The sequence below is a fragment of the Medicago sativa genome, chromosome 7 (genome assembly GCF_051527215.1).
Source record: "Medicago sativa cultivar Bolivia chromosome 7, Bolivia_mono, whole genome shotgun sequence".
Lineage (NCBI taxonomy): Eukaryota > Viridiplantae > Streptophyta > Magnoliopsida > Fabales > Fabaceae > Medicago > Medicago sativa.
The window spans coordinates 36,376,695-36,392,753 of NC_140755.1; the positions used below are offsets into that span (position 1 = coordinate 36,376,695).

Below are 16,059 nucleotides of genomic sequence, written 5' to 3' on the forward strand. Positions count from 1 at the left end.
TTATTGTTCTTAATTTTCACAACGGGGTCCTCTAATTGTTTACCATCCCTAAGAGTAATAGCACTTATATGGTTTTTGGGGTTGGTTTCGGTTTGGTCTAGGAGGACTTCAGAGGATTGTGAGGAAGTAGCCACCTGTTGGGGTACTTGAGAAGTCTGAGTCTCATGCATCTTACTGTGAGTAACTATGGAGTCTTCTGTTGATGTAAGTTTGGCAATAGAGTCCTTCAAAAATTCAGTTTGATTTTCAAGCTCTTGGAGCTGCTCGGATTGATTTATACAAAAATTTTCTAAAAAAAGTTCCAAGCTGGATTTTTGAGGGACTCTTTGGTTGTTTGCATAACTGGGTGGTGTTGTTTGTTGTCCAAAAAGATTTTGAGGGGTTTGAAAAAAAATTTGGTTATTTTTAAACCCTTGATTATATTGAGCATAGTTTACTTGCTCAGGACTTCTAACAACACTACCGAGTTGGCAATCAATGCCAATATGGCCAAATACACCACAAACTTCACAAAGAGGTGATACAGGGGGAGGTGTGACAGCACTAGTATTTATTTTATCAAATTTTTGTGTGAGTGCGTCAACTTTAGCAGCTAGATGATCAAGGGAAGAGTTTTCATACATACCTACCTCTTTCTGAGAGGGTGAAGGAGTAACATTAGTGGTGTCCCTTCCGTAGGTCCACTGATAGTGGTTTTGTGCCATGTCCTCGATCAAAGCATATGATTCTGTGTATGTTTTGTTCATCAGAGCTCCACCTGCAGCTGCATCAACATAAATTTTTGTGGGATACAAAAGGCCATTATAAAAAGTGTGAATAATAAGCCAATTCTCTAAACCATGATGGGGACAAAGTCTAAGCATTTCTTTGAAACGCTCCCACGCATCGTAAAGAGATTCTCCATCTTTTTGAGTGAATTGTATGATTTGTTTTCTTAAGTGAACAATTTTAGAATGAGGAAAGAATTGGGCAAGAAAAGTTTGCCTCATTTGTTGCCATGAAGTGATAGAACCAAGTTTTAATGAATTAAACCAAGCACTAGCTCTTCCCCCTAAGGAAAAAGGAAAGTAGTGCAGCCTTACAACCTCTTGGTTTGCATTCACGGTTCCACTGAGTCTTAAAAAAGTTGAAATATGAAAATTCGGATCCTCAGTGGTTGATCCGAAAAATTGATTTTGCTGAACTAACTCAATAAGTTCAGGTTCTATTTCAAAATTGTCATCAACCGTTGGGTACACAATAGCATCGTATGACTCATTTGAAGATGGGATTGCATACTCTATGAGAGTTCATTCCTTAGCCATATCGTTATTATCTTCCCAAGAAGTTAAAGGCAAAAGAAGAAATAGAAAAAGATTTTTTTTTTAATATAAAATAAAATAAAATAAAGAGAAAGATTTATTTATTTTTTTTTATATGAAGTAAATAAAATAAAATAGAATCAAATAGAGATTTTTTTTTTTTTTTTAGAAAGAAATATAGAAACAATAAAATAAAATAAAATAAAACAACGAGAAAGTTTTTTTTTTTTTTTTTAGTCTAATCACTATTAAAAAGTTAATCAAATTTCAACAACTCCCCGGCAACGGCGCCAAAAACTTGATAGAGCCAAACCGCAAGCGCACGGCCTATCGAAGTAATAGTAGTAAGTAGAGTATCGTTCCGCTAGGGAGTTGTGAATCCAATTAGCTTTTAGAGAATGATTAGAAGAGAAGAAAGATTATGAAATAGGGGGTTAATTGCTGAAGATAAATAACAATAATAATAAAAGAGCCTTGGGATTATTGGTTTATCATAATAACAAACCCTTCACTAAACAAGACTTAAACATCTAATTTCATGGTTTACACCTTAATTTCTAAAGACCGGTTTCCCTTAGCCCCTCACCTTTCCGATGAAAGTCCGGTGAGAGTTTACTTCTAGTAACCAAGCCTATTTCGCTGACATGATTACTAGAAGATGCATAGAGGATTGAAACTACTCTTTGTCTCAATAATTGCAAAGACTATTTCACTGTTTTGCAATTATTGTCTAGGTTCACTTGTTCCAACATCAAGACTCCGCTCTCGCTTTATGAATTGATGTTTGGGATGATGGATTAACGATTATCAAACCCTCCGCTTTCGCTTCCACAGTTTGATAATTGTTAATCCACGTTAAGACGGTGAATCTAGATTAGAAATTAGGGTTACATAGAAATTAGGGTTTAAGCTTGGTTTGTTTAGGATTATGTCATTAGACTTACCAACAATCCCAAGACAAAGAAGTGTCTACTCACTAACGTTCATTGTAGACATAGGGGAAGAAGAGAGAAAGCAATAAAGTAAAACAACAATAATATAAAAGTGAACTTTTATTCTGAGAACAAAAGATGATTGTTTATGATGGAGTGCTACTCTATTTATAGCTTTACAATTGACTTAGAAACTAAGCTACTATAAGGGCAAAACAGTAAAGCTGCAACGGAGTAACTTGGGCTTGAAGAAAAGCAGCAAAAGTGGTCCTGGAGGGTGGCACGGCCGTGCCACATGTTGGCACGGGCCGTGCCAAGCTTCTGACTTGGTAGAGACATATTTTTGTCTCGTATCTTCGTATTCTTGTACTGTATTTGCTCCAGTCCTCTTTCTTTTGCTCCAAGACACCTTCCACCATATATTCGTTCCTAAAATATAATAAAAGACAATTTAAAGTAAAATATTCTAAAAGGAAATAAAATGCAATAAAATAAAATCAAATCTTAAATAAAACTAAACTAGATAAAGCAATAAAATAGACTATCTATGACTCATCACTTCTCTGGTCAAGTAGTCCATTTCTAAGAAGAAAGGCTGGTTTGCCAGGAGCAGTGTAGGATTTCTAACTCTGAGACTCTGATTCAGATTTTCCATAAGCCTTCTGACTGAAGCTTGCTTGACTCTGATGCACTTAGCCTTTATGTTTTCAATAAGCTCAGTTGCCCGGTTCTGAAGTGATGCCCAGGAGTCTTCATATGCGTTGGTGAGATCAATTGTCCTCCTTTGATCCACCAGATTATGCATTTGAGAGAGAATAGTGAGTAGCTCAGCATCAATATATCCAGATTCCAGGATGTTTGTGGGTGGTTGTTCAAGAATTTCAGGATCAGAATCACTAAGTTCAAGGTCTTGAACAGGGCTAGAAATTGGAATGGTGATGTGTTGAGTTGGGGTTGAGGTTGATGGCTGGTCAGAAGCAATGTGTGCGGTAGAGGTTAGGTCTTGGACATTGACTTGAGAGTTGTCAATATCCATGGGAGTTGGTTGGGGTTCAATGTGCTCTGGTTGGGTTTCAGTTTCAGTTGGTGGTTGTTGTGGTGAAGTTGATGTTTGAGTGTTGAGTTGGGGGTCAATGGTAGCTGTTGGTGATTGTGGGGGTGTTGTGGGTTTATGTGGTTCAGGTGTGTGTTGATGGGGGTTTTCTGAAACAACATTTTCAGAAGCAGCTGCTTCTGGAGTTGTTTCAGAGGCTTTTTCTGAGGTAGATTTGTCTATAGGTAACTCACCTGAGTAGTGGAGAGCAAGACTGTCTAAGACAGAAGTGTCTTCTTCTTGCTCAGTTGCTTGTGGTGAAAGGGGTGAAATGGGGGTAGAGGTGACTGGAATCTGACATACCTTGACTGAAGAGCCAGCTACTGAAGTGGTAGCACTAGGTGCTTTCAGAACCGCTTCTGAAGCTTTAACAGCCACTTCCTTGACTTCTTCAGACTTCTTCTTGAAGAATTCATCACAATTCTCCAGTCTTGAAGCCTTGAGCCTTTGATCCCTTTCCAGATTATGCTGAGCTTCTTTCCTTTTTATCTCAGCTAGCATCTGAACAGCTTGCTCATCAGCTTCTTTCTCCATATCAGAAGTCACTACAACCATTGGAGTGAAGGTTAGTTCAGATGCCTTCTCCTTATGCTCATTTCCCTTTATCCCATCAAAAGCTTTGTTCAGATGCTCTTCTGTGATGATGGACTTTGATCTGCCCTTACTTCTTTTCTCGGGAATAGAAGCAGCCCTAATTCTCTTCTTCTCCTGTAAATCTGCTAACTTAAAAGCAGCAATTTCCTTAGCCATTCTGGCCTTGGCAGGAGTCAGCTCAACCATAGAGCCTTTTATATCAACAGGTGCCTTTTTCTTCTTCAGCTTGGGCTCAGCTTCCTCTTTTTCTACTACATCCAAAGCTTCATCCAGTTTTTCCTTGTGATAAACTGTTTCAGCTTTCCCCCTCTTTCTTTTAACATCCTTCTTTTGCTTGCCCTTATCAGTAGCTGCTTCTGATGCAGTAGCACTCTTAACCTTCTTCACTTTAGCAGGAACAGCTTCCTCCTGAGTGCTTGCATCTTCTTCCAAGACATACTCAGCTACTGATTTAGCCAAGATTTTAGGATTACTTTCCTCAAAGATTGAAGGAAAGTTCCTCATAATCTCAGTTTCTTCTGTGGTCATCTCCAACCACTTTTCATCTTCAGGAGCCTTCTTGATAAACTTCATAGAGAATAAGCTCCTGCTACTGATAGTCCTTTCAGCAGTAGACACCTCGAAGCAATTATCAGAAGCACTCCTTGTATTTCTCAAGAAATCCAGCACTCTTCCTTGATGAAAGATCTCAGACAATAATCTTCCATAAGGCACTTGCTTCCTTCCTCTGACAGTGCTTTCATTTATAGCCCAGCAGAGATGATCCATTACATATCTTGGGAAGTTTATCTTTTCCAGAATAGCCATGAAGTAAATTGCTAGCTTCTGTTGGTTGTTAGGTTGATCAGACCCTCCTGCTCTTTGAAAGAAGCAATCATTACTGAATTTCACCAACATCCTGTTGTGAATCTCCATTTCAGAAGGCTTGGCATCTTTCTTCCCACCCAGAAGAGTGTTGTAGTAACCTTGTAGCAGGACATCTTCCTTCTTGACTATTTCTTGGAATCTTCCCTCTGCATTCATTCTACAAGCTTTAGCTATAACGTCCTCAGTGATGGTTATAGGAATGCCCATCACTTCAGACCTTATTTCTAAGCTATCAAATGATGTAGGATTCATATCCATGGTCATTTTCCCTTTCTTTGACCCAGCTTGTTTTCTTACGACTTTTGCAGGCTTTTCATTGTACACTTCATCTCTTAACCAAAAGTCCTTGACCAAGTTCACATACGTTGGCCCATTTAGCATTTTGAAATACCGAGACAGCTTCTGAGTTTCTATCAATCCTTCCATTTTCACTTCGTACTTCTTGAGTGAAGCAAAGTCCACCGGTGACTCTACTTGAACTATTAAGGATTTCCATGGAATATCCATAGTCTTTTCTTTGTAGACTGACCCATATTCTGGTGCGCTTTGCATGTTTGATGTAGATTCTGAAACATTTGAGCTTGATGATGCCATTTGATGATTCACGAAGATTTGAAGAAGATGAAGATTTTAGGGTTTTAAGGTTGAGAGAATGCGCTTACTTCGCAAGAGGTTTGAGAGCAAATGTGTTTGTTGTGAGTGAGTAGTGTGTTAATTGACAAAGTGTTAAAAGTAAAACGATTGCAATTCAAAAGAGACAAACAAACATAACATTAATGACAAAATTGGGGGCGCGTGAAAAGTACTTTCAAAGCTATTAAATCATCATTGCCGTTTTAGTTATACACCAATACATACAGGCCGCGTCAGAAGTTCACAGAGTAACTACCAAGTTAGTGGGCCAGAAGTTACTTTTTAAAAAGTAACTCCCAACGTTTCCACTAATTCAACTATTCAGAAGCAACAAATCCAGCTTCTGGACTTCAGATGCTGACGTCATCATTATCAGAAGCGAGTTTTCCTCAGAACCTCAATAAAGAGCTTCTGATGGACTACTGCTTCTGAACTAACTTCAGAACCTAAAATCCTATTCAGGAGCAAGCAAGCATTTAATCAGATACAAAGTGCATGTTCAAATTTTTCTTTATAAAATCAAATCTTTCAACAGTTAAAGGCTTAGTAAATATATCAGTCCATTGATTTTCAGTATCAATGAATTGTATATCTAAAATTCCTTTTTGAACATAATCTCTGATAAAATGGTGTTTGATTTCAATGTGCTTAGCTCTTGAATGCAAAATTGGATTTTTTGACAAACAAATAGCAGCAGTATTATCACAATAAATGGGAATACTGTTAGCAATTATCTGATAATCTTCCAACTGATGTTTCATCCAAAGTAGTTGTGTACAACAACTTGCAGCTGAAATGTATTCTGCTTCTGCTGTAGACATAGCAATAGTTGTTTGTCTTTTGCTAGCCCAGGATATAAGATTATCACCCAGAAATTGACAATTGCCACTGGTTGACTTTCTTTCAATCCTATCACCAGCATAATCAGCATCACAGAATCCAATTAGCTTATAATCTAAGGATTTCCTATAAAGGAGTCCAAGATTAGTTGTTCCCTTCAAGTACCTGAAGATTCTCTTGACAGCAGTCATATGAGATTCTCTAGGATCTGATTGGAATCTTGCACACAAGCATACACTGAATAAAATATCTGGCCTAGATGCAGTGATGTATAACAAAGAACCAATCATACCTCTATACAGCTTCTGATCTAATTTAGCTCCTTCATCTTCTTTGCTTAAGGTGCAAGTAGGATGCATTGGAGTGTTCATCACTTTACAATCTTCAAGTTTGAACTTCTTCAGAAGCTCCTTTGTATGCTTAGACTGATGAACATAGACTCCATCTTTGCATTGATTAATTTGAATGCCAAGGAAGAACTTCAGCTCTCCCATCATGCTCATTTCAAATTCTTCCTGCATTAACTCAGAAAATTCCTTGCAAAGAGATGCATTAGTAGAACCAAATATTATATCATCAACATATATTTGCACAACAAGAATATCTTTCCCAAGGGTCCTTCTGAAGAGTGTAGTATCAACCTGTCCTCTTTTAAAATCATTCTTGATTAAGAAATTACTTAGTCTATCATACCAAGCTCTGGGAGCTTGTTTCAAGCCATATAGTGATTTCTTCAGTTTAAAAACATGGTCAGGATATTTAATATCCTCAAATCCAGGAGGTTGCTTGACATACACTTCTTCTTCTATGACACCATTTAGAAATGCACTCTTGACATCCATTTGATATAATATTATGCCATTGATGACATTCTGTCATTACATAATATTAGGGACTTATTGTGACATTTTGATAGAGTTCTCATGCAATTTATACTGTTCTGGAGTGCAAAAAGTTTAAATATTGAAGTCTGTTCGAAGGAAATCGCGCCACGCCAATTTCAAGCCGTGCTGCGATTTTTGAAGCAAAATTACATCCTCCCTGTTTGAGGGAAATCGCGGCACGCCTATATACATGGCGCGGCGCGATTTTGATGGGTCAGGCCCATGACTTCTATAAATACTGCACTCAATCTGAAGAACAAGGGTTACGATTTTGGAGAGCAAAGTGCGATTTTGAGACATCAGAGACGGCTAGAAGGGCGATTTCTTCATCCTTTTACCAATTCATGTATGTTTTAATTATTTCATTGATTATGCTATTTGTAAACTCGATTATGAGTAGCTAAATCTCTCAGAGATTAGGTCAGAGATGAATCTATGTAACCCTAATTGATACATGTTGCTGTGAAACTCTATTACTTATTAATGATATTCTAGTTTTCATTCAATTCAATTGTTCTTAATGCTTTTTATATCCTGATCAAATATAAACATGATTTTGTGAGAACGAATGACTACTGACCATAGCTTTTGACTTAGACCTAATTGAATTGTTCTAATAAACATGGTTAGTCTAGGAATGGATAATCGTTTGTTAGTGATATTAGGTTAACGTGCTTAAACCTTTGATGATTATTAGACCACCTAAGGAATTAGGGGCTGTAGTTTAAAAAGAGGGTCCTAACTCAAGGGATTGATTAGGGCTAATTTGTTAACTATCGTGAAATTAGAGAATCATTAGTAATAATAGGTACAGTAACCAATTAGGGGAAACATAGAGGATTCGACAGACCTGATCTCATCTCTCTCCATATTTTCTTAATCAAACCTATTTCTTTTATTTGATTTCTTAAAATCAAACCAAATCTACTGCCTAGTGGCAAACTAAAATAAACCTTTATACATCCTATTTTTATAACGCAATTGAATTATTGAAGTTAAAAACAGTCCTCGTGGGATATTTTTACTACTTCGATAGTATTTGGTGCACTTGCGAAACGTCTATCAAGTTTTTGGCGCCGTTGCCGGGGACTGTTGAATTATTTCAACAAGGCAATTACGTTATAATTTAGGGTTTTTGCAATTTACTTTTCTGTTTTTAATTTTTATTTTTCTGTTTTCATATTCACTTGATTACTTTGCGTTGTGCAGTGCTACTAAGGTATTTTGCTGTTTATGCGAGGTAAACAGAGCTCAGACGACCTAGAATACGATCCGAAAATTGAAAGGACTGCTAGAGCACTTCGGAATGCTGTCCGATCGCAAAGGTTAGCTCAGTCCGTTCCACCGGGTGTTCGAGAACAAATACCGGAGCCACTCTCAACTGAATCTGAAACAATCTCTTCTCCTAAATCTGCAACTATGGAAGGAGAAGGAGTTGTACCACCGAGACCTAAGCTAGGAGACTACGGGTTAGCCACTCATCGCGGTCAACTGACCCACACTTTTCAACCAGCTAACCCTGTAGCTTTCGACATCAAGACAACTGTCCTCAACGGTTTGAGGGACAAGCAATTCGATGGGACTGAAGCTATGAGTCCTCATGAACACTTGAGCCGCTTTGCTGAAACCTGCGAGTTTTGTGTGCAACCAGCCACCGTGACTGAAGCACAAAAGAAGCTAAGGCTGTTTCCTTTCACCTTGACGGGAAGAGCAAAAGATTGGTTGCTGACAATACCAAACGGGACTGTCCAAACATGGGAAGAGTTAGAGCTGAAGTTCTTGGAGAAATATTTCCCTATGTCTAAATATTGGGAAAAGAAGATGGAGATCTCTAACTTCAAGCAAGGAGAAGGTGAATCATTATATGATGCTTGGGAGCGATTTAACTTACTTCTTAAGAGATGCCCAAATCATGAGTTCACCGAGAAACAATACCTCCAAATCTTCACTGAGGGGGTGACTCCAAACACTAGAATGTTCTTAGATGCTTCCGCGGGAGGTAGTCTCAAAAGCAAAACTGATCATGAAGTACAAGCTCTAATTGAAAACATGGCTGGCAATGAGTATCGTGATCAAGCTAAAAAGAAAGAAAGAGGATTGTTTGGGGTGAGTGAACAAACTGCTATCCTTGCTAACCAAGCAGCTATGAACAAACAAATCGAAGCTCTAACTAAGGAGTTTCAAGGCTTCACTTTGGCTCATAAGCAACAACAAGTAGCTGCAATCAAGTGTGACTTATGTGGTGAAGAACATCCCAACGGTGAGTGTGTTCCAGAAGGATCAAGTGAAGAAGCTAACTTCATGGGAGGTTATCAAAGGCAGAATCAATACTACAATTCAGGCATAAATAAGCATCCAAATCTAAGCTACTCAAATAACAATGCTTTGAACTCTCAGATGCTCACTCCTCCTCAACAACAACAAAGGAAGCCATCAGCTTTTGAGGAAACTATGATGAACTTCATGAAGATGACTCAAGGCAACTTTGAAGAGATGAAGAAGAGTCAAGAAGCTGAAAGAAAGAACAATGAAGCTTCTAGGAAGATGCTTGAAACTCAACTGGGGCAATTGGCTAAGCAGTTAGCTGAACAAAACAAAGGCGGATTCTCAGGTAACACTAAAGATAACCCTAAGAATGAGTCTTGTAATGCTATTGAATTGAGGAGCAAAAAGGTTTTGACACCTTTAGTTCCAAAAGCTCAAAAGAAGGATGATGAAGTAGTTGAGATGGAGGAGAACGGTGTAGTTGAAAAAAATGATGAGGGTGTAGTTGAAAAAGAAAATGATAATGGAGTAGTTGAAAATGAAAGGAAGAAAAAAATAGAGGGAGAAAAAAGTGAGAAGTTAATTGATGAAGATTCAATCTTGAGGAAGTCAAAGAGTCAAATTTTGAAAGATGGAGACAAACCACAGGTTATTCCATCATATGTGAAGCTTCCATACCCTCACCTTTCAAAGAAGAAAGAAAAGGATGAAGGTCAATTCAAGAAGTTCATGCAACTTTTCTCACAACTTCAGGTGAACATTCCTTTCGGCGAAGCTCTTGATCAAATGCCGTTGTATGCTAAGTTCATGAAAGACTTGTTGACTAAACGAAGGAAGCCTAAGGATGATGAGAACATTGCACTTTCTGAAAACTGTAGTGCTATTCTTCAAAAGAAGCTGCCACCTAAGCTGAAGGATCCTGGTGCTTTTACTATCCCTTGTTCAATTGGACCGGTAGACATTGGAAGAGCTTTATGTGACTTGGGAGCAAGTATAAATCTGATGCCTCTTTCAATGATGAAGAAGCTTAAATGTGGGGAACCAAAACCAATAAGAATGACCATTACTTTAGCTGATCGGTCAATCTCTTATCCCTTCGGTATACTTGAAGATGTGCTAGTCAAGGTTAATGACTTGGTGTTCCCGGCAGATTTTGTGATCTTAGATATGGCTGAAGATGAGGATATGCCACTCATTCTAGGAAGACCTTTCCTTGCAACTGGCCGTGCTTTGATTGACATTGAGAAAGGAGAGCTAATGTTGAGATTCCATAAGGAGCAAGTAGTGTTTAATATATTTGAGGCCATGAAGCACAAAGATGAAAATCCCAAGTGTTACCGGATTGACATTGTTGAAGAAATAGTTAAAGATGACTCTTGTGAACATCAACCAACACACCCTCTTGAACGTGCAATTGTGAATTCTATAGAAAAAGGTGAAGATGATGAAGATCTTGAAGTAAGTGATTGTGTGAAGCAACTAGCAGCAAGCAAGCAAGAGTTGGGTCCGGTAAAAACAGAAGAATTAATGGGTAAGCACTCTATAGATGCTCCTATTTTGAGTGGAGAAGGAGAGAAAAATCCAGAATTAAAAGAACTCCCTTCTCACTTGAAATATGTTTTTCTCACTAAGGATGCCTCTAAACCAGTAATCATCAGCAATACCTTGACACCTTTGGAAGAAGAAAAATTGATGAGGGTGTTAAGAGACAATCAAGGAGCTTTGGGGTGGAACATTTCTGATTTAAAGGGTATTAGTCCAGCTTATTGCATGCATAAAATACACATGGAGGCTGAATACAAACCGGTGGTTCAACCTCAAAGGAGACTTAACCCAACAATGAAGGAAGTGGTAAAGAAAGAGGTGCTGAAGTTACTAGATGCAGGTATGATCTACCCTATCTCAGATAGCTCATGGGTAAGTCCAGTTCATGTGGTACCCAAGAAAGGAGGAATGACGGTGGTAGCAAATGAAAAAAATGAATTGATACCTACCCGCACCGTCACTGGTTGGAGAATGTGTATAGACTACCGGAGGTTGAATACCGCAACAAGAAAGGACCACTTTCCATTACCATTCATGGATCAAATGATTGAGAGACTGGCTGGCCAAGCCTTTTATTGCTTCTTGGATGGGTATTCAGGGTATAATCAAATTGCAGTGGCTCCGGAAGATCAAGAAAAGACTGCCTTCACTTGTCCATTCGGTGTGTTTGCTTATCGAAGGATGCCCTTTGGGCTGTGTAATGCGCCGGCAACCTTTCAAAGGTGCATGTTTTCCATCTTCTCTGATATGATAGAGAAGAACATTGAGGTATTTATGGACGACTTTTCTGTTTTTGGTAAGTCTTTTGATCAATGCCTGTTCCATTTAAATGCTGTACTTAAAAGATGCACCGAAACTAACCTTGTTTTGAATTGGGAAAAATGTCATTTTATGGTAACCGAAGGTATAGTTTTGGGCATAAGATAAGTGCTAAAGGCATTGAAGTGGACCAAGCTAAGATAGAGGTTATAGAGAAACTTCCTCCACCAATCAATGTTAAAGGAGTGAGGAGTTTCTTGGGGCATGCCGGTTTCTATCGGCGGTTCATAAAAGACTTTTCTAAAATTTCCAAACCCCTCTGTAACCTCTTGGTCAAAGAAAACGAGTTTAATTTTGATTCTGAATGTCTAAATGCTTTTTCTTTGATTAAAAACAAGTTGGTAACTGCACCAATAATCATTGCACCCGATTGGGATTTACCTTTTGAACTTATGTGTGATGCAAGTGATTATGCTGTTGGTGCAGTCCTAGGCCAACGCAAGAACAAATTTTTTCATGCAATTTACTATGCAAGCAAGGTTTTAAATGAAAATCAAGTTAACTATTCCACAACTGAAAAGGAATTGCTTGCGGTAATCTTTGCATTGGAAAAATTTCGTTCTTATCTAATAGGCTCCAAAGTCATTGTTTTTACAGATCATGCAGCTCTCAAATATCTCTTAACAAAAGGGGATTCAAAGCCTCGACTGTTGAGGTGGATCCTATTATTGCAAGAATTTGATCTTGAAATTCGTGACAAGAAGGGAGTCGAGAACGTGGTAGCTGACCACCTCTCAAGGCTGGAGAATGACGAGGTAACAAAGAAGGAGAAGGCCATCAAGGCCGAGTTCCCCGATGAACAGCTGTTTGCTATTGGAGAAAGACCTTGGTTTGCTGACATGGCAAACTTTAAGGCCGGCAACATAGTTCCTGATGATCTGACCTACCCTCAGAGGAAAAAGTTCTTCAAAGATGCAAACCACTACTTGTGGGATGACCCGTATCTGTTTAAGGTAGGTACTGACGGTTTGATTAGACGTTGTGTTGCAGGTGAGGAAGCACATAGTATCATGTGGCACTGCCATAGCTCAGCTTATGGAGGCCACCACAGTGGAGAAAGAACAGCTGCAAAAATTTTGCAAAGTGGATTCTGGTGGCCCACCCTTTTCAAAGATTGCCACGACTTCGTCACAAGATGTGACAAATGCCAAAGGACAGGTAACATATCAAAGAGGAATGAAATGCCCCTAAAAGGAATCATTGAAGTTGAACCATTTGATTGTTGGGGTATTGATTTTATGGGACCATTCCCTTCCTCTTACTCTTATCTCCATATTCTAGTCTGTGTTGATTATGTCACAAAGTGGGTTGAAGCGATACCATGTGTTGCTAATGATGCCAAAACGGTTGTCAACTTCCTTCAAAAGAATATTTTCACTAGGTTTGGAACCCCTAGAGTATTGATCAGTGATGGGGGGAAGCATTTTTGCAATAATTTTCTTGAAAATGTGCTCAAAAAGTATAACATTAAGCACAAAGTTGCAACTCCCTATCACCCACAAACTAGTGGTCAAGCAGAGGTTTCAAACCGACAGCTGAAACAGATTCTGGAGAAGACAGTTGCGTCAAATAGGAAAGATTGGTCTAGGAAATTAGATGACGCACTGTGGGCATATAGGACAGCCTTTAAGACCCATCTTGGGTTCTCACCCTATCAGTTAGTATATGGGAAGGCATGTCATCTTCCAGTCGAGCTGGAACATAAAGCTTATTGGGCCATTAAGGCCTTGAATTTTGATCAAGTAGCCGCTGGTAAGAAAAGAATTTTGAAACTTAATGAACTTGAGGAGATGAGGCTTAGAGCGTATGAAAATGCACTCATCTATAAAGCCAGGACAAAAAGGTATCATGACAAAAACTTAGTGCCTAGGGATATTAACTGTGGACAACTAGTTTTGTTGTATAATTCCAGGTTGAAGCTGTTTCCTGGGAAGCTCAAGTCAAAATGGTCTGGACCATTCTTGGTCAAAAGTGTGTCACCATATGGAGCTGTTGAACTAGTGACACCTGAAGGAGATCGAAGTTTCAAAGTTAATGGACAAAGAGTTAAACCATACCTAGGTGGCGACCTACCTAAAGGAAGAGTGGCACTCATTCTGAAGGACCTCTGAGGATCCTTAGCAGTCAAGCTAGTGACGATAAAGAAGCGCTGGGTGGGAGGCAACCCACTAGATTTACTTTGTTTTTCAATACATTCAGTTTTTATTTTCTTTTTAATGTCGAAGTCCATTGAACTATTTCCCTATTGTAATTGCTCCTGCACTTGTTTATTATTAATGAATTTGTTTTGTTTCATGTGACCTATTCCAGTTTAGTAACAGTTGTTTGATGAAACGGTATTCCAAAAGTTCTAAAGGAGGGGTGACTTGATTCAAAGGCGAAGTGTACGGCGTTGCTAGGTAGTCACATACTCCCAGAAATCTCAGCCATAAGGTTCATTGCCAAATCTTGTTTTTCAATTTACTTATATTTAGATTAGTTTTCCATGCAACTACATTTCTAGAACTTGCATTGTTTCTCTATTATTGATTGGTCTTTGTCAATTACACACTGAGGCAAAAGTGCTTGGTCCTGTGAGCCTTTTTGAAGCCTACCCTGTTTTAATTTGTTGAATTTATCCTTTCTTAACCAATTGTGAGCCGGTAGGATTAGAACTTTTTGTTCGGTGACAAACTACATTACAAGCCTAGAGACTTTTAGGACTTGTCCCTTAATGAATTTCTGAGTTAAGGCATTGTAGAATGTTGCTAAAGATTAAGTTTGGGGTTGCTATTGGAATTTGCAACCAACTAAGTTTGGGGTGGGGATACTAGAGAATAAGAGAACAAAAATGAAAAGAATTATGAAATTGTCATGCAAAATATACACAAAAATGGTGTATCAAAAAAAAAAGAGAAATTGAATGATGAAAAAGGGACAAAACATTGAAAATCCGAGTAACTTCAAGCTCGAGAGTCCCTAAATGTTAAAAATATTCTCTAGTACCTTTGCATTGATTATATTCCCACAAGGTGAATGAATGAAGGAATGAATTTTGTGCTTTAACTTCCGTAGGAATGCCTAACTCAAATTTTGTGTAGCCTACTTATCCAAATATATCCCACCTTTCACCTAAGCCCCGTTATAACCCTAAAGACCTCAAAAGTGTGTAATGATATTGACTTTGATTGATGTTTAGAAACTTTTCAAGCGTATGGTAATATGTAGACCTGCATGTCGACTGGTAGAACCCTGTTTCAATTGAATGCGTGGAGTTGTGAATTGGTGGATGCGAACAAGTCAAACTAGCTCATCTTTAGCTAGAAGGAGAATGAACTTTTGGGTACTATCGTTTTGTCAGGTAACTGTTATTTTACTGTCGTTTGTCACTGTTGCAAGCAAATTCCTTGAGGACAAGGAATGGTTTAAGTTTGGGGTTGTGATGACATTCTGTCATTACGTAATATTAGGGACTTATTGTGACATTTTGATAGAGTTCTCATGCAATTTATACTGTTCTGGAGTGCAAAAAGCTTAAATATTGAAGTCTGTTCGAAGGAAATCGCGCCACGCCAATTTCAAGCCGTGCTGCGATTTTTGAAGCAAAATTACATCCTCCCTGTTTGAGGGAAATCGCGGCACGCCTATATACATGGCGCGGCGCGATTTTGATGGGTCAGGCCCATGACTTATATAAATACTGCACTCAATCTGAAGAACAAAGGTTACGATTTTGGAGAGCAAAGTGCGATTTTGAGACATCAGAGACGGCTAGAAGGGCGATTTCTTCATCCTTTTACCAATTCATGTATGTTTTAATTATTTCATTGATTATGCTATTTGTAAACTCGATTATGAGTAGCTAAATCTCTCAGAGATTAGGTCAGAGATGAATCTATGTAACCCTAATTGATACATGTTGCTGTGAAACTCTATTACTTATTAATGATATTCTAGTTTTCATTCAATTCAATTGTTCTTAATGCTTTTTATATCCTGATCAAATATAAACATGATTTTGTGAGAACGAATGACTACTGACCATAGCTTTCGACTTAGACCTAATTGAATTGTTCTAATAAACATGGTTAGTCTAGGAATGGATAATCGTTTGTTAGTGATATTAGGTTAACGTGCTTAAACCTTTGATGATTATTAGACCACCTAAGGAATTAGGGGCTGTAGTTTAAAAAGAGGGTCCTAACTCAAGGGATTGATTAGGGCTAATTTGTTAACTATCGTGAAATTAGAGAATCATTAGTAATAATAGGTGCAGTAACCAATTAGGGGAAACATAGAGGATTCGA

At 38.4% G+C, this 16,059-nt stretch overlaps 1 non-coding gene across 1 annotated transcript; it reads left to right on the plus strand.

The window, feature by feature from the left end:
- The first annotated feature begins 834 nt into the window (after window positions 1–834).
- LOC146905973 (small nucleolar RNA R71) lies at window positions 835–942 on the plus strand. The gene has a single exon (XR_015020863.1). It is a non-coding gene; the product is annotated as a small nucleolar RNA R71 (small nucleolar RNA).
- The last annotated feature ends 15,117 nt before the right edge of the window (window positions 943–16,059 follow it).